The 16,406-nt window shown below is 45.0% G+C and overlaps 27 non-coding genes and 1 pseudogene across 27 annotated transcripts; all 28 read right to left on the bottom strand.

Annotated features, from left to right (window-relative positions):
- The window catches only part of LOC129190320 (uncharacterized), a 156,076-nt pseudogene that overhangs the window by 19,212 nt on the left and 120,458 nt on the right, over window positions 1-16,406 (bottom strand).
- LOC129190465 (U5 spliceosomal RNA) lies at window positions 113-226 on the bottom strand. The gene has a single exon (XR_008573038.1). It is a non-coding gene; the product is annotated as a U5 spliceosomal RNA (small nuclear RNA).
- trnal-uag (transfer RNA leucine (anticodon UAG)) lies at window positions 369-450 on the bottom strand. The gene has a single exon. It is a non-coding gene; the product is annotated as a tRNA-Leu (tRNA).
- Window positions 800-913, bottom strand: LOC129190457 (U5 spliceosomal RNA). Its single transcript, XR_008573030.1, has one exon. It is a non-coding gene; the product is annotated as a U5 spliceosomal RNA (small nuclear RNA).
- LOC129190444 (U5 spliceosomal RNA) lies at window positions 1,569-1,682 on the bottom strand. Its single transcript, XR_008573018.1, has one exon. It is a non-coding gene; the product is annotated as a U5 spliceosomal RNA (small nuclear RNA).
- LOC129190464 (U5 spliceosomal RNA) lies at window positions 2,611-2,724 on the bottom strand. Its single transcript, XR_008573037.1, has one exon. It is a non-coding gene; the product is annotated as a U5 spliceosomal RNA (small nuclear RNA).
- trnal-uag (transfer RNA leucine (anticodon UAG)) lies at window positions 2,867-2,948 on the bottom strand. Its single transcript has one exon. It is a non-coding gene; the product is annotated as a tRNA-Leu (tRNA).
- LOC129190456 (U5 spliceosomal RNA) lies at window positions 3,298-3,411 on the bottom strand. Its single transcript, XR_008573029.1, has one exon. It is a non-coding gene; the product is annotated as a U5 spliceosomal RNA (small nuclear RNA).
- Window positions 4,085-4,198, bottom strand: LOC129190443 (U5 spliceosomal RNA). The gene has a single exon (XR_008573017.1). It is a non-coding gene; the product is annotated as a U5 spliceosomal RNA (small nuclear RNA).
- Window positions 5,126-5,239, bottom strand: LOC129190428 (U5 spliceosomal RNA). Its single transcript, XR_008573003.1, has one exon. It is a non-coding gene; the product is annotated as a U5 spliceosomal RNA (small nuclear RNA).
- On the bottom strand, window positions 5,382-5,463 carry trnal-uag (transfer RNA leucine (anticodon UAG)). The gene has a single exon. It is a non-coding gene; the product is annotated as a tRNA-Leu (tRNA).
- On the bottom strand, window positions 5,813-5,926 carry LOC129190454 (U5 spliceosomal RNA). The gene has a single exon (XR_008573028.1). It is a non-coding gene; the product is annotated as a U5 spliceosomal RNA (small nuclear RNA).
- On the bottom strand, window positions 6,607-6,720 carry LOC129190442 (U5 spliceosomal RNA). The gene has a single exon (XR_008573016.1). It is a non-coding gene; the product is annotated as a U5 spliceosomal RNA (small nuclear RNA).
- On the bottom strand, window positions 7,648-7,761 carry LOC129190427 (U5 spliceosomal RNA). Its single transcript, XR_008573002.1, has one exon. It is a non-coding gene; the product is annotated as a U5 spliceosomal RNA (small nuclear RNA).
- On the bottom strand, window positions 7,904-7,985 carry trnal-uag (transfer RNA leucine (anticodon UAG)). The gene has a single exon. It is a non-coding gene; the product is annotated as a tRNA-Leu (tRNA).
- Window positions 8,335-8,448, bottom strand: LOC129190453 (U5 spliceosomal RNA). The gene has a single exon (XR_008573027.1). It is a non-coding gene; the product is annotated as a U5 spliceosomal RNA (small nuclear RNA).
- LOC129190441 (U5 spliceosomal RNA) lies at window positions 9,104-9,217 on the bottom strand. The gene has a single exon (XR_008573015.1). It is a non-coding gene; the product is annotated as a U5 spliceosomal RNA (small nuclear RNA).
- LOC129190463 (U5 spliceosomal RNA) lies at window positions 10,146-10,259 on the bottom strand. Its single transcript, XR_008573036.1, has one exon. It is a non-coding gene; the product is annotated as a U5 spliceosomal RNA (small nuclear RNA).
- trnal-uag (transfer RNA leucine (anticodon UAG)) lies at window positions 10,402-10,483 on the bottom strand. Its single transcript has one exon. It is a non-coding gene; the product is annotated as a tRNA-Leu (tRNA).
- On the bottom strand, window positions 10,833-10,946 carry LOC129190426 (U5 spliceosomal RNA). Its single transcript, XR_008573001.1, has one exon. It is a non-coding gene; the product is annotated as a U5 spliceosomal RNA (small nuclear RNA).
- On the bottom strand, window positions 11,620-11,733 carry LOC129190440 (U5 spliceosomal RNA). Its single transcript, XR_008573014.1, has one exon. It is a non-coding gene; the product is annotated as a U5 spliceosomal RNA (small nuclear RNA).
- On the bottom strand, window positions 12,661-12,774 carry LOC129190473 (U5 spliceosomal RNA). The gene has a single exon (XR_008573044.1). It is a non-coding gene; the product is annotated as a U5 spliceosomal RNA (small nuclear RNA).
- trnal-uag (transfer RNA leucine (anticodon UAG)) lies at window positions 12,917-12,998 on the bottom strand. Its single transcript has one exon. It is a non-coding gene; the product is annotated as a tRNA-Leu (tRNA).
- Window positions 13,348-13,461, bottom strand: LOC129190452 (U5 spliceosomal RNA). Its single transcript, XR_008573026.1, has one exon. It is a non-coding gene; the product is annotated as a U5 spliceosomal RNA (small nuclear RNA).
- On the bottom strand, window positions 14,142-14,255 carry LOC129190438 (U5 spliceosomal RNA). The gene has a single exon (XR_008573013.1). It is a non-coding gene; the product is annotated as a U5 spliceosomal RNA (small nuclear RNA).
- On the bottom strand, window positions 15,183-15,296 carry LOC129190462 (U5 spliceosomal RNA). Its single transcript, XR_008573035.1, has one exon. It is a non-coding gene; the product is annotated as a U5 spliceosomal RNA (small nuclear RNA).
- On the bottom strand, window positions 15,439-15,520 carry trnal-uag (transfer RNA leucine (anticodon UAG)). The gene has a single exon. It is a non-coding gene; the product is annotated as a tRNA-Leu (tRNA).
- Window positions 15,870-15,983, bottom strand: LOC129190451 (U5 spliceosomal RNA). Its single transcript, XR_008573025.1, has one exon. It is a non-coding gene; the product is annotated as a U5 spliceosomal RNA (small nuclear RNA).

Here is a 16,406-nt window from a genome sequence, read left to right as displayed (position 1 = left end):
TTACCAAAGGGGTTTTGTGCTGCAAAAGAGTTTCAAACAGCAAACTCAGAACCTTGAACTGTTTCCTGAAAATGTTTCAGACATTTGCTTTTTATCTTCAACATTCACAAGCACTCTGCTAAAAGCAGAGCAGCAAAAATTGGTTGAATACTCATGTTGTTCCTCCCCGAGGAAATCTTTAGTAAAAGGCGAAAGATTTGTACGAACTGAAGAGAAACACGAGCGCTAGTGATGTGGCCAAAGGCAACCAAACAGTTGTTTGCTTATACCCCTGACAGTCAAGGTGTCACTGTGAATCTGATGTGTGGTAGAAGTTGTAAAATGGACTGAAACCACACATTGCACACAGGATTGCTGTGAGGTGTTGATGGCAGTGGTGGGATTTGAACCCACGCCTCAAATGAGACTGGAGCCTAAATCCAGCGCCTTCGACCACTCGGCCACACTACCACGCTAACACCCACTCCTGCGGTTTGGGCAGTATTTCAAATATTTCAGACGTGACACAACAACATGTCGAGGCGGTGCCCCTGATAGCTGTGATATATGAAAACATTCAGGCTGGGGGTTTCAACAAGAAACCTTCAGCAAAAGGCGAAATTGCTGCACATGGGGAAGACAAGACAAACCAGAGCATTCATATGGCTCCCGGATGATATCTTCCATGTAAGCAACAGCTGCTTTTACCAAAGGGGTTTTGTGCTGCAAAACAGTGTCAAACAGCAAACTCAGGCACTTGAACTACCTGTTTCCTGAAAACGTTCCAGACTTTTGCTTTTTATCTTCAACATTCACAAGCACTCTGCTAAAAGCAGAGCAGCAAAAATTGGTTGCATACTCATGTTGTTCCTCCCCACGGAAATCTTTAGTAAAAGGCGAAAGATTTGTACGAACTGAAGAGAAACACGAGCGCTAGTGATGTGGCCAAAGGCAACCAAACAGTTGTTTGCTTATACCCCTGACAGTCAAGGTGTCACTGTGAATCTGATGTGTGGTGGAAGTTGTAAAATGGACTGAAACCACACGGGACTTCCGCTTTCCGAAGCCGGCTAATACGTCAACCATTATATGTTCTTTGGAAGGGGTGACACCGGAATGCCAAAGTGGTGGTGGTTGTCAGAGGATTGCTTTGAGGTCTTGATGGCAGTGGTGGGATTTTAACCCATGCCTCAAATGACACTGGAGCATACGTCCAGCACCATTGACCACTTGCTGTTCTACAGCCCGACCCTGATTTGCTCTCTGGAATGGCTCATTGTTCATAAGACAGACTTGGAAGAAAGGGGATTTTCAACCACTGAAACATTCCAAACAACAACAAACTCTGGTGAAGTAAGAATTTCCATCAAGAGGTTGTGGTAAAATTTGGATACGCTTCAAGAAATTGCATGTCATCCTTGCACAAATCATATGGCTCCCGGATGATATCTTCCCTGTAACCAACAGCTGCTTTTACCAAAGGGGTTTTGTGCTGCAAAACAGTGTCAAACAGCAAACTCAGGCACTTGAACTATCTGTTTCCTGAAAACGTTTCAGACGTTTGCTTCTTATCTTCAACATTCACAAGCACTCTGCTAAGAGCAGAGCAGCAAAAATTGGTTGCATACTCATGTTGTTCCTCCCCACGGAAATCTTTAGTAAAAGGCGAAAGATTTGTTCGATCTGAAGAGAAACACGAGCGCTAGCGAACGTGGCCAAAGGCAACCAAACAGTTGTTTGCTCATACCCCTGACAGTCAAGGTGTCACTGTGAATCTGACGTATGGTGGGAGTTGTAAAAAGGACTGAAACCACACTCAACTTCCAGTTCCCTCAGCCGGCTAATACGTCAACCATTATATGTTCTTTGGAAGGGGTGACACCGGAATGCCAAAGTGGTGGTGGTTGTCAGAGGATTGCTTTGAGGTCTTGATGGCAGTGGTGGGATTTGAACCCATGCCTCAAATGACACTAGAGCGTACGTCCAGCACCATTGACCACTTGGCCACACTGCGGTTGGGCAGTATTTCAAACAATTCAGACATGACACAACAACACGTCGAGGCGATGCCCCGATAACTGTGATATATGAGGACATTCAGGCTGGGGGTTTCAACAAGAAACCTTCAGCAAAAGGCGAAATTGCTGTACATGGGGAAGACAAGACAAAAAATGGGCATTTCATGATACCCCTGACATTCAGGGTGTCCCCACGAGCGAACGCTGTAACTCCAAGGCAAACGAAAAGGCTGTCCCCGTTCAACAGCCCGACCCTTATTTGCTCTCTGGAATGGCTCATTGTACATAAGACAGACTTGGAATGGCTTTATGAGATGTAAGAAGCAAGAAAGGGGATTTTCAACCACTGAAACACTCCAAACAACAACAAACTCTGGTGAAGTAAGAATTTCCATCAAGAGGTTGTGGTAAAATTTGGATACGCTTCAAGAAATTGCGTGTCATCCTTGCACAAATCATATGGCTCCCGGATGATATCTTCCATGTAACCAACAGCCGCTTTTACCAAAGGGGTTTTGTGCTGCAAAAGAGTTTCAAACAGCAAACTCAGAACCTTGAACTGTTTCCTGAAAATGTTTCAGACATTTGCTTTTTATCTTCAACATTCACAAGCACTCTGCTAAAAGCAGAGCAGCAAAAATTGGTTGAATACTCATGTTGTTCCTCCCCGAGGAAATCTTTAGTAAAAGGCGAAAGATTTGTACGAACTGAAGAGAAACACGAGCGCTAGTGATGTGGCCAAAGGCAACCAAACAGTTGTTTGCTTATACCCCTGACAGTCAAGGTGTCACTGTGAATCTGATGTGTGGTAGAAGTTGTAAAATGGACTGAAACCACACATTGCACACAGGATTGCTGTGAGGTGTTGATGGCAGTGGTGGGATTTGAACCCACGCCTCAAATGAGACTGGAGCCTAAATCCAGCGCCTTCGACCACTCGGCCACACTACCACGCTAACACCCACTCCTGCGGTTTGGGCAGTATTTCAAATATTTCAGACGTGACACAACAACATGTCGAGGCGGTGCCCCTGATAGCTGTGATATATGAAAACATTCAGGCTGGGGGTTTCAACAAGAAACCTTCAGCAAAAGGCGAAATTGCTGCACATGGGGAAGACAAGACAAACCAGAGCATTCATATGGCTCCCGGATGATATCTTCCATGTAAGCAACAGCTGCTTTTACCAAAGGGGTTTTGTGCTGCAAAACAGTGTCAAACAGCAAACTCAGGCACTTGAACTACCTGTTTCCTGAAAACGTTCCAGACTTTTGCTTTTTATCTTCAACATTCACAAGCACTCTGCTAAAAGCAGAGCAGCAAAAATTGGTTGCATACTCATGTTGTTCCTCCCCACGGAAATCTTTAGTAAAAGGCGAAAGATTTGTACGAACTGAAGAGAAACACGAGCGCTAGTGATGTGGCCAAAGGCAACCAAACAGTTGTTTGCTTATACCCCTGACAGTCAAGGTGTCACTGTGAATCTGATGTGTGGTGGAAGTTGTAAAATGGACTGAAACCACACGGGACTTCCGCTTTCCGAAGCCGGCTAATACGTCAACCATTATATGTTCTTTGTGACACCGGAATGCTAAAGTGGTGGTGGTTGTCAGAGGATTGCTTTGAGGTCTTGATGGCAGTGGTGGGATTTTAACCCATGCCTCAAATGACACTGGAGCATACGTCCAGCACCATTGACCACTTGCTGTTCTACAGCCCGACCCTGATTTGCTCTCTGGAATGGCTCATTGTTCATAAGACAGACTTGGAATGGCTTTATGAGATGTAAGAAGCAAGAAAGGGGATTTTCAACCACTGAAACATTCCAAACAACAACAAACTCTGGTGAAGTAAGAATTTCCATCAAGAGGTTGTGGTAAAATTTGGATACGCTTCAAGAAATTGCATGTCATCCTTGCACAAATCATATGGCTCCCGGATGATATCTTCCCTGTAACCAACAGCTGCTTTTACCAAAGGGGTTTTGTGCTGCAAAACAGTGTCAAACAGCAAACTCAGGCACTTGAACTATCTGTTTCCTGAAAACGTTTCAGACGTTTGCTTCTTATCTTCAACATTCACAAGCACTCTGCTAAGAGCAGAGCAGCAAAAATTGGTTGCATACTCATGTTGTTCCTCCCCACGGAAATCTTTAGTAAAAGGCGAAAGATTTGTTCGATCTGAAGAGAAACACGAGCGCTAGCGACGTGGCCAAAGGCAACCAAACAGTTGTTTGCTCATACCCCTGACAGTCAAGGTGTCACTGTGAATCTGACGTATGGTGGAAGTTGTAAAAAGGACTGAAACCACACTCAACTTCCAGTTCCCTCAGCCGGCTAATACGTCAACCATTATATGTTCTTTGGAAGGGGTGACACCGGAATGCCAAAGTGGTGGTGGTTGTCAGAGGATTGCTTTGAGGTCTTGATGGCAGTGGTGGGATTTGAACCCATGCCACAAATGACACTAGAGCGTACGTCCAGCACCATTGACCACTTGGCCACACTGCGGTTGGGCAGTATTTCAAACAATTCAGACATGACACAACAACACGTCGAGGCGATGCCCCGATAACTGTGATATATGAGGACATTCAGGCTGGGGGTTTCAACAAGAAACCTTCAGCAAAAGGCGAAATTGCTGTACATGGGGAAGACAAGACAAAAAATGGGCATTTCATGATACCCCTGACATTCAGGGTGTCCCCACGAGCGAACGCTGTAACTCCAAGGCAAACGAAAAGGCTGTCCCCGTTCAACAGCCCGACCCTTATTTGCTCTCTGGAATGGCTCATTGTACATAAGACAGACTTGGAATGGCTTTATGAGATGTAAGAAGCAAGAAAGGGGATTTTCAACCACTGAAACACTCCAAACAACAACAAACTCTGGTGAAGTAAGAATTTCCATCAAGAGGTTGTGGTAAAGTTTGGATACGCTTCAAGAAATTGCGTGTCATCCTTGCACAAATCATATGGCTCCCGGATGATATCTTCCATGTAACCAACAGCCGCTTTTACCAAAGGGGTTTTGTGCTGCAAAAGAGTTTCAAACAGCAAACTCAGAACCTTGAACTGTTTCCTGAAAATGTTTCAGACATTTGCTTTTTATCTTCAACATTCACAAGCACTCTGCTAAAAGCAGAGCAGCAAAAATTGGTTGAATACTCATGTTGTTCCTCCCCACGGAAATCTTTAGTAAAAGGCGAAAGATTTGTACGAACTGAAGAGAAACACGAGCGCTAGTGATGTGGCCAAAGGCAACCAAACAGTTGTTTGCTTATACCCCTGACAGTCAAGGTGTCACTGTGAATCTGATGTGTGGTAGAAGTTGTAAAATGGACTGAAACCACACATTGCACACAGGATTGCTGTGAGGTGTTGATGGCAGTGGTGGGATTTGAACCCACGCCTCAAATGAGACTGGAGCCTAAATCCAGCGCCTTCGACCACTCGGCCACACTACCACGCTAACACCCACTCCTGCGGTTTGGGCAGTATTTCAAATATTTCAGACGTGACACAACAACATGTCGAGGCGGTGCCCCTGATAGCTGTGATATATGAAAACATTCAGGCTGGGGGTTTCAACAAGAAACCCTTAGCAAAAGGCGAAATTGCTGCACATGGGGAAGACAAGACAAACCAGAGCATTCATATGGCTCCCGGATGATATCTTCCATGTAAGCAACAGCTGCTTTTACCAAAGGGGTTTTGTGCTGCAAAACAGTGTCAAACAGCAAACTCAGGCACTTGAACTACCTGTTTCCTGAAAACGTTCCAGACTTTTGCTTTTTATCTTCAACATTCACAAGCACTCTGCTAAAAGCAGAGCAGCAAAAATTGGTTGCATACTCATGTTGTTCCTCCCCACGGAAATCTTTAGTAAAAGGCGAAAGATTTGTACGAACTGAAGAGAAACACGAGCGCTAGTGATGTGGCCAAAGGCAACCAAACAGTTGTTTGCTTATACCCCTGACAGTCAAGGTGTCACTGTGAATCTGATGTGTGGTGGAAGTTGTAAAATGGACTGAAACCACACGGGACTTCCGCTTTCCGAAGCCGGCTAATACGTCAACCATTATATGTTCTTTGGAAGGGGTGACACCGGAATGCCAAAGTGGTGGTGGTTGTCAGAGGATTGCTTTGAGGTCTTGATGGCAGTGGTGGGATTTTAACCCATGCCTCAAATGACACTGGAGCATACGTCCAGCACCATTGACCACTTGCTGTTCTACAGCCCGACCCTGATTTGCTCTCTGGAATGGCTCATTGTTCATAAGACAGACTTGGAATGGCTTTATGAGATGTAAGAAGCAAGAAAGGGGATTTTCAACCACTGAAACATTCCAAACAACAACAAACTCTGGTGAAGTAAGAATTTCCATCAAGAGGTTGTGGTAAAATTTGGATACGCTTCAAGAAATTGCATGTCATCCTTGCACAAATCATATGGCTCCCGGATGATATCTTCCCTGTAACCAACAGCTGCTTTTACCAAAGGGGTTTTGTGCTGCAAAACAGTGTCAAACAGCAAACTCAGGCACTTGAACTATCTGTTTCCTGAAAACGTTTCAGACGTTTGCTTCTTATCTTCAACATTCACAAGCACTCTGCTAAGAGCAGAGCAGCAAAAATTGGTTGCATACTCATGTTGTTCCTCCCCACGGAAATCTTTAGTAAAAGGCGAAAGATTTGTTCGATCTGAAGAGAAACACGAGCGCTAGCGACGTGGCCAAAGGCAACCAAACAGTTGTTTGCTCATACCCCTGACAGTCAAGGTGTCACTGTGAATCTGACGTATGGTGGAAGTTGTAAAAAGGACTGAAACCACACTCAACTTCCAGTTCCCTCAGCCGGCTAATACGTCAACCATTATATGTTCTTTGGAAGGGGTGACACCGGAATGCCAAAGTGGTGGTGGTTGTCAGAGGATTGCTTTGAGGTCTTGATGGCAGTGGTGGGATTTGAACCCATGCCTCAAATGACACTAGAGCGTACGTCCAGCACCATTGACCACTTGGCCACACTGCGGTTGGGCAGTATTTCAAACAATTCAGACATGACACAACAACACGTCGAGGCGATGCCCCGATAACTGTGATATATGAGGACATTCAGGCTGGGGGTTTCAACAAGAAACCTTCAGCAAAAGGCGAATTTGCTGTACATGGGGAAGACAAGACAAAAAATGGGCATTTCATGATACCCCTGACATTCAGGGTGTCCCCACGAGCGAACGCTGTAACTCCAAGGCAAACGAAAAGGCTGTCCCCGTTCAACAGCCCGACCCTTATTTGCTCTCTGGAATGGCTCATTGTACATAAGACAGACTTGGAATGGCTTTATGAGATGTAAGAAGCAAGAAAGGGGATTTTCAACCACTGAAACACTCCAAACAACAACAAACTCTGGTGAAGTAAGAATTTCCATCAAGAGGTTGTGGTAAAATTTGGATACGCTTCAAGAAATTGCGTGTCATCCTTGCACAAATCATATGGCTCCCGGATGATATCTTCCATGTAACCAACAGCCGCTATTACCAAAGGGGTTTTGTGCTGCAAAAGAGTTTCAAACAGCAAACTCAGAACCTTGAACTGTTTCCTGAAAATGTTTCAGACATTTGCTTTTTATCTTCAACATTCACAAGCACTCTGCTAAAAGCAGAGCAGCAAAAATTGGTTGAATACTCATGTTGTTCCTCCCCACGGAAATCTTTAGTAAAAGGCGAAAGATTTGTACGAACTGAAGAGAAACACGAGCGCTAGTGATGTGGCCAAAGGCAACCAAACAGTTGTTTGCTTATACCCCTGACAGTCAAGGTGTCACTGTGAATCTGATGTGTGGTAGAAGTTGTAAAATGGACTGAAACCACACATTGCACACAGGATTGCTGTGAGGTGTTGATGGCAGTGGTGGGATTTGAACCCACGCCTCAAATGAGACTGGAGCCTAAATCCAGCGCCTTCGACCACTCGGCCACACTACCACGCTAACACCCACTCCTGCGGTTTGGGCAGTATTTCAAATATTTCAGACGTGACACAACAACATGTCGAGGCGGTGCCCCTGATAGCTGTGATATATGAAAACATTCAGGCTGGGGGTTTCAACAAGAAACCCTTAGCAAAAGGCGAAATTGCTGCACATGGGGAAGACAAGACAAACCAGAGCATTCATATGGCTCCCGGATGATATCTTCCATGTAAGCAACAGCTGCTTTTACCAAAGGGGTTTTGTGCTGCAAAACAGTGTCAAACAGCAAACTCAGGCACTTGAACTACCTGTTTCCTGAAAACGTTCCAGACTTTTGCTTTTTATCTTCAACATTCACAAGCACTCTGCTAAAAGCAGAGCAGCAAAAATTGGTTGCATACTCATGTTGTTCCTCCCCACGGAAATCTTTAGTAAAAGGCGAAAGATTTGTACGAACTGAAGAGAAACACGAGCGCTAGTGATGTGGCCAAAGGCAACCAAACAGTTGTTTGCTTATACCCCTGACAGTCAAGGTGTCACTGTGAATCTGATGTGTGGTGGAAGTTGTAAAATGGACTGAAACCACACGGGACTTCTGCTTTCCGAAGCCGGCTAATACGTCAACCATTATATGTTCTTTGGAAGGGGTGACACCGGAATGCCAAAGTGGTGGTGGTTGTCAGAGGATTGCTTTGAGGTCTTGATGGCAGTGGTGGGATTTTAACCCATGCCTCAAATGACACTGGAGCATACGTCCAGCACCATTGACCACTTGCTGTTCTACAGCCCGACCCTGATTTGCTCTCTGGAATGGCTCATTGTTCATAAGACAGACTTGGAAGAAAGGGGATTTTCAACCACTGAAACATTCCAAACAACAACAAACTCTGGTGAAGTAAGAATTTCCATCAAGAGGTTGTGGTAAAATTTGGATACGCTTCAAGAAATTGCATGTCATCCTTGCACAAATCATATGGCTCCCGGATGATATCTTCCCTGTAACCAACAGCTGCTTTTACCAAAGGGGTTTTGTGCTGCAAAACAGTGTCAAACAGCAAACTCAGGCACTTGAACTATCTGTTTCCTGAAAACGTTTCAGACGTTTGCTTCTTATCTTCAACATTCACAAGCACTCTGCTAAGAGCAGAGCAGCAAAAATTGGTTGCATACTCATGTTGTTCCTCCCCACGGAAATCTTTAGTAAAAGGCGAAAGATTTGTTCGATCTGAAGAGAAACACGAGCGCTAGCGAACGTGGCCAAAGGCAACCAAACAGTTGTTTGCTCATACCCCTGACAGTCAAGGTGTCACTGTGAATCTGACGTATGGTGGGAGTTGTAAAAAGGACTGAAACCACACTCAACTTCCAGTTCCCTCAGCCGGCTAATACGTCAACCATTATATGTTCTTTGGAAGGGGTGACACCGGAATGCCAAAGTGGTGGTGGTTGTCAGAGGATTGCTTTGAGGTCTTGATGGCAGTGGTGGGATTTGAACCCATGCCTCAAATGACACTAGAGCGTACGTCCAGCACCATTGACCACTTGGCCACACTGCGGTTGGGCAGTATTTCAAACAATTCAGACATGACACAACAACACGTCGAGGCGATGCCCCGATAACTGTGATATATGAGGACATTCAGGCTGGGGGTTTCAACAAGAAACCTTCAGCAAAAGGCGAAATTGCTGTACATGGGGAAGACAAGACAAAAAATGGGCATTTCATGATACCCCTGACATTCAGGGTGTCCCCACGAGCGAACGCTGTAACTCCAAGGCAAACGAAAAGGCTGTCCCCGTTCAACAGCCCGACCCTTATTTGCTCTCTGGAATGGCTCATTGTACATAAGACAGACTTGGAATGGCTTTATGAGATGTAAGAAGCAAGAAAGGGGATTTTCAACCACTGAAACACTCCAAACAACAACAAACTCTGGTGAAGTAAGAATTTCCATCAAGAGGTTGTGGTAAAATTTGGATACGCTTCAAGAAATTGCGTGTCATCCTTGCACAAATCATATGGCTCCCGGATGATATCTTCCATGTAACCAACAGCCGCTTTTACCAAAGGGGTTTTGTGCTGCAAAAGAGTTTCAAACAGCAAACTCAGAACCTTGAACTGTTTCCTGAAAATGTTTCAGACATTTGCTTTTTATCTTCAACATTCACAAGCACTCTGCTAAAAGCAGAGCAGCAAAAATTGGTTGAATACTCATGTTGTTCCTCCCCGAGGAAATCTTTAGTAAAAGGCGAAAGATTTGTACGAACTGAAGAGAAACACGAGCGCTAGTGATGTGGCCAAAGGCAACCAAACAGTTGTTTGCTTATACCCCTGACAGTCAAGGTGTCACTGTGAATCTGATGTGTGGTAGAAGTTGTAAAATGGACTGAAACCACACATTGCACACAGGATTGCTGTGAGGTGTTGATGGCAGTGGTGGGATTTGAACCCACGCCTCAAATGAGACTGGAGCCTAAATCCAGCGCCTTCGACCACTCGGCCACACTACCACGCTAACACCCACTCCTGCGGTTTGGGCAGTATTTCAAATATTTCAGACGTGACACAACAACATGTCGAGGCGGTGCCCCTGATAGCTGTGATATATGAAAACATTCAGGCTGGGGGTTTCAACAAGAAACCTTCAGCAAAAGGCGAAATTGCTGCACATGGGGAAGACAAGACAAACCAGAGCATTCATATGGCTCCCGGATGATATCTTCCATGTAAGCAACAGCTGCTTTTACCAAAGGGGTTTTGTGCTGCAAAACAGTGTCAAACAGCAAACTCAGGCACTTGAACTACCTGTTTCCTGAAAACGTTCCAGACTTTTGCTTTTTATCTTCAACATTCACAAGCACTCTGCTAAAAGCAGAGCAGCAAAAATTGGTTGAATACTCATGTTGTTCCTCCCCACGGAAATCTTTAGTAAAAGGCGAAAGATTTGTACGAACTGAAGAGAAACACGAGCGCTAGTGATGTGGCCAAAGGCAACCAAACAGTTGTTTGCTTATACCCCTGACAGTCAAGGTGTCACTGTGAATCTGATGTGTGGTGGAAGTTGTAAAATGGACTGAAACCACACGGGACTTCCGCTTTCCGAAGCCGGCTAATACGTCAACCATTATATGTTCTTTGTGACACCGGAATGCTAAAGTGGTGGTGGTTGTCAGAGGATTGCTTTGAGGTCTTGATGGCAGTGGTGGGATTTTAACCCATGCCTCAAATGACACTGGAGCATACGTCCAGCACCATTGACCACTTGCTGTTCTACAGCCCGACCCTGATTTGCTCTCTGGAATGGCTCATTGTTCATAAGACAGACTTGGAATGGCTTTATGAGATGTAAGAAGCAAGAAAGGGGATTTTCAACCACTGAAACATTCCAAACAACAACAAACTCTGGTGAAGTAAGAATTTCCATCAAGAGGTTGTGGTAAAATTTGGATACGCTTCAAGAAATTGCATGTCATCCTTGCACAAATCATATGGCTCCCGGATGATATCTTCCCTGTAACCAACAGCTGCTTTTACCAAAGGGGTTTTGTGCTGCAAAACAGTGTCAAACAGCAAACTCAGGCACTTGAACTATCTGTTTCCTGAAAACGTTTCAGACGTTTGCTTCTTATCTTCAACATTCACAAGCACTCTGCTAAGAGCAGAGCAGCAAAAATTGGTTGCATACTCATGTTGTTCCTCCCCACGGAAATCTTTAGTAAAAGGCGAAAGATTTGTTCGATCTGAAGAGAAACACGAGCGCTAGCGACGTGGCCAAAGGCAACCAAACAGTTGTTTGCTCATACCCCTGACAGTCAAGGTGTCACTGTGAATCTGACGTATGGTGGAAGTTGTAAAAAGGACTGAAACCACACTCAACTTCCAGTTCCCTCAGCCGGCTAATACGTCAACCATTATATGTTCTTTGGAAGGGGTGACACCGGAATGCCAAAGTGGTGGTGGTTGTCAGAGGATTGCTTTGAGGTCTTGATGGCAGTGGTGGGATTTGAACCCATGCCACAAATGACACTAGAGCGTACGTCCAGCACCATTGACCACTTGGCCACACTGCGGTTGGGCAGTATTTCAAACAATTCAGACATGACACAACAACACGTCGAGGCGATGCCCCGATAACTGTGATATATGAGGACATTCAGGCTGGGGGTTTCAACAAGAAACCTTCAGCAAAAGGCGAAATTGCTGTACATGGGGAAGACAAGACAAAAAATGGGCATTTCATGATACCCCTGACATTCAGGGTGTCCCCACGAGCGAACGCTGTAACTCCAAGGCAAACGAAAAGGCTGTCCCCGTTCAACAGCCCGACCCTTATTTGCTCTCTGGAATGGCTCATTGTACATAAGACAGACTTGGAATGGCTTTATGAGATGTAAGAAGCAAGAAAGGGGATTTTCAACCACTGAAACACTCCAAACAACAACAAACTCTGGTGAAGTAAGAATTTCCATCAAGAGGTTGTGGTAAAGTTTGGATACGCTTCAAGAAATTGCGTGTCATCCTTGCACAAATCATATGGCTCCCGGATGATATCTTCCATGTAACCAACAGCCGCTTTTACCAAAGGGGTTTTGTGCTGCAAAAGAGTTTCAAACAGCAAACTCAGAACCTTGAACTGTTTCCTGAAAATGTTTCAGACATTTGCTTTTTATCTTCAACATTCACAAGCACTCTGCTAAAAGCAGAGCAGCAAAAATTGGTTGAATACTCATGTTGTTCCTCCCCACGGAAATCTTTAGTAAAAGGCGAAAGATTTGTACGAACTGAAGAGAAACACGAGCGCTAGTGATGTGGCCAAAGGCAACCAAACAGTTGTTTGCTTATACCCCTGACAGTCAAGGTGTCACTGTGAATCTGATGTGTGGTAGAAGTTGTAAAATGGACTGAAACCACACATTGCACACAGGATTGCTGTGAGGTGTTGATGGCAGTGGTGGGATTTGAACCCACGCCTCAAATGAGACTGGAGCCTAAATCCAGCGCCTTCGACCACTCGGCCACACTACCACGCTAACACCCACTCCTGCGGTTTGGGCAGTATTTCAAATATTTCAGACGTGACACAACAACATGTCGAGGCGGTGCCCCTGATAGCTGTGATATATGAAAACATTCAGGCTGGGGGTTTCAACAAGAAACCCTTAGCAAAAGGCGAAATTGCTGCACATGGGGAAGACAAGACAAACCAGAGCATTCATATGGCTCCCGGATGATATCTTCCATGTAAGCAACAGCTGCTTTTACCAAAGGGGTTTTGTGCTGCAAAACAGTGTCAAACAGCAAACTCAGGCACTTGAACTACCTGTTTCCTGAAAACGTTCCAGACTTTTGCTTTTTATCTTCAACATTCACAAGCACTCTGCTAAAAGCAGAGCAGCAAAAATTGGTTGCATACTCATGTTGTTCCTCCCCACGGAAATCTTTAGTAAAAGGCGAAAGATTTGTACGAACTGAAGAGAAACACGAGCGCTAGTGATGTGGCCAAAGGCAACCAAACAGTTGTTTGCTTATACCCCTGACAGTCAAGGTGTCACTGTGAATCTGATGTGTGGTGGAAGTTGTAAAATGGACTGAAACCACACGGGACTTCCGCTTTCCGAAGCCGGCTAATACGTCAACCATTATATGTTCTTTGGAAGGGGTGACACCGGAATGCCAAAGTGGTGGTGGTTGTCAGAGGATTGCTTTGAGGTCTTGATGGCAGTGGTGGGATTTTAACCCATGCCTCAAATGACACTGGAGCATACGTCCAGCACCATTGACCACTTGCTGTTCTACAGCCCGACCCTGATTTGCTCTCTGGAATGGCTCATTGTTCATAAGACAGACTTGGAATGGCTTTATGAGATGTAAGAAGCAAGAAAGGGGATTTTCAACCACTGAAACATTCCAAACAACAACAAACTCTGGTGAAGTAAGAATTTCCATCAAGAGGTTGTGGTAAAATTTGGATACGCTTCAAGAAATTGCATGTCATCCTTGCACAAATCATATGGCTCCCGGATGATATCTTCCCTGTAACCAACAGCTGCTTTTACCAAAGGGGTTTTGTGCTGCAAAACAGTGTCAAACAGCAAACTCAGGCACTTGAACTATCTGTTTCCTGAAAACGTTTCAGACGTTTGCTTCTTATCTTCAACATTCACAAGCACTCTGCTAAGAGCAGAGCAGCAAAAATTGGTTGCATACTCATGTTGTTCCTCCCCACGGAAATCTTTAGTAAAAGGCGAAAGATTTGTTCGATCTGAAGAGAAACACGAGCGCTAGCGACGTGGCCAAAGGCAACCAAACAGTTGTTTGCTCATACCCCTGACAGTCAAGGTGTCACTGTGAATCTGACGTATGGTGGAAGTTGTAAAAAGGACTGAAACCACACTCAACTTCCAGTTCCCTCAGCCGGCTAATACGTCAACCATTATATGTTCTTTGGAAGGGGTGACACCGGAATGCCAAAGTGGTGGTGGTTGTCAGAGGATTGCTTTGAGGTCTTGATGGCAGTGGTGGGATTTGAACCCATGCCTCAAATGACACTAGAGCGTACGTCCAGCACCATTGACCACTTGGCCACACTGCGGTTGGGCAGTATTTCAAACAATTCAGACATGACACAACAACACGTCGAGGCGATGCCCCGATAACTGTGATATATGAGGACATTCAGGCTGGGGGTTTCAACAAGAAACCTTCAGCAAAAGGCGAAATTGCTGTACATGGGGAAGACAAGACAAAAAATGGGCATTTCATGATACCCCTGACATTCAGGGTGTCCCCACGAGCGAACGCTGTAACTCCAAGGCAAACGAAAAGGCTGTCCCCGTTCAACAGCCCGACCCTTATTTGCTCTCTGGAATGGCTCATTGTACATAAGACAGACTTGGAATGGCTTTATGAGATGTAAGAAGCAAGAAAGGGGATTTTCAACCACTGAAACACTCCAAACAACAACAAACTCTGGTGAAGTAAGAATTTCCATCAAGAGGTTGTGGTAAAATTTGGATACGCTTCAAGAAATTGCGTGTCATCCTTGCACAAATCATATGGCTCCCGGATGATATCTTCCATGTAACCAACAGCCGCTTTTACCAAAGGGGTTTTGTGCTGCAAAAGAGTTTCAAACAGCAAACTCAGAACCTTGAACTGTTTCCTGAAAATGTTTCAGACATTTGCTTTTTATCTTCAACATTCACAAGCACTCTGCTAAAAGCAGAGCAGCAAAAATTGGTTGAATACTCATGTTGTTCCTCCCCGAGGAAATCTTTAGTAAAAGGCGAAAGATTTGTACGAACTGAAGAGAAACACGAGCGCTAGTGATGTGGCCAAAGGCAACCAAACAGTTGTTTGCTTATACCCCTGACAGTCAAGGTGTCACTGTGAATCTGATGTGTGGTAGAAGTTGTAAAATGGACTGAAACCACACATTGCACACAGGATTGCTGTGAGGTGTTGATGGCAGTGGTGGGATTTGAACCCACGCCTCAAATGAGACTGGAGCCTAAATCCAGCGCCTTCGACCACTCGGCCACACTACCACGCTAACACCCACTCCTGCGGTTTGGGCAGTATTTCAAATATTTCAGACGTGACACAACAACATGTCGAGGCGGTGCCCCTGATAGCTGTGATATATGAAAACATTCAGGCTGGGGGTTTCAACAAGAAACCTTCAGCAAAAGGCGAAATTGCTGCACATGGGGAAGACAAGACAAACCAGAGCATTCATATGGCTCCCGGATGATATCTTCCATGTAAGCAACAGCTGCTTTTACCAAAGGGGTTTTGTGCTGCAAAACAGTGTCAAACAGCAAACTCAGGCACTTGAACTACCTGTTTCCTGAAAACGTTCCAGACTTTTGCTTTTTATCTTCAACATTCACAAGCACTCTGCTAAAAGCAGAGCAGCAAAAATTGGTTGCATACTCATGTTGTTCCTCCCCACGGAAATCTTTAGTAAAAGGCGAAAGATTTGTACGAACTGAAGAGAAACACGAGCGCTAGTGATGTGGCCAAAGGCAACCAAACAGTTGTTTGCTTATACCCCTGACAGTCAAGGTGTCACTGTGAATCTGATGTGTGGTGGAAGTTGTAAAATGGACTGAAACCACACGGGACTTCCGCTTTCCGAAGCCGGCTAATACGTCAACCATTATATGTTCTTTGGAAGGGGTGACACCGGAATGCCAAAGTGGTGGTGGTTGTCAGAGGATTGCTTTGAGGTCTTGATGGCAGTGGTGGGATTTTAACCCATGCCTCAAATGACACTGGAGCATACGTCCAGCACCATTGACCACTTGCTGTTCTACAGCCCGACCCTGATTTGCTCTCTGGAATGGCTCATTGTTCATAAGACAGACTTGGAAGAAAGGGGATTTTCAACCACTGAAACATTCCAAACAACAACAAACTCTGGTGAAGTAA

Source organism: Dunckerocampus dactyliophorus, chromosome 11 (genome assembly GCF_027744805.1).
Source record: "Dunckerocampus dactyliophorus isolate RoL2022-P2 chromosome 11, RoL_Ddac_1.1, whole genome shotgun sequence".
NCBI lineage: Eukaryota > Metazoa > Chordata > Actinopteri > Syngnathiformes > Syngnathidae > Dunckerocampus > Dunckerocampus dactyliophorus.
Note: the sequence above shows the minus strand (reverse complement) of the source record. Positions and strands in the feature narration are given on the sequence as shown.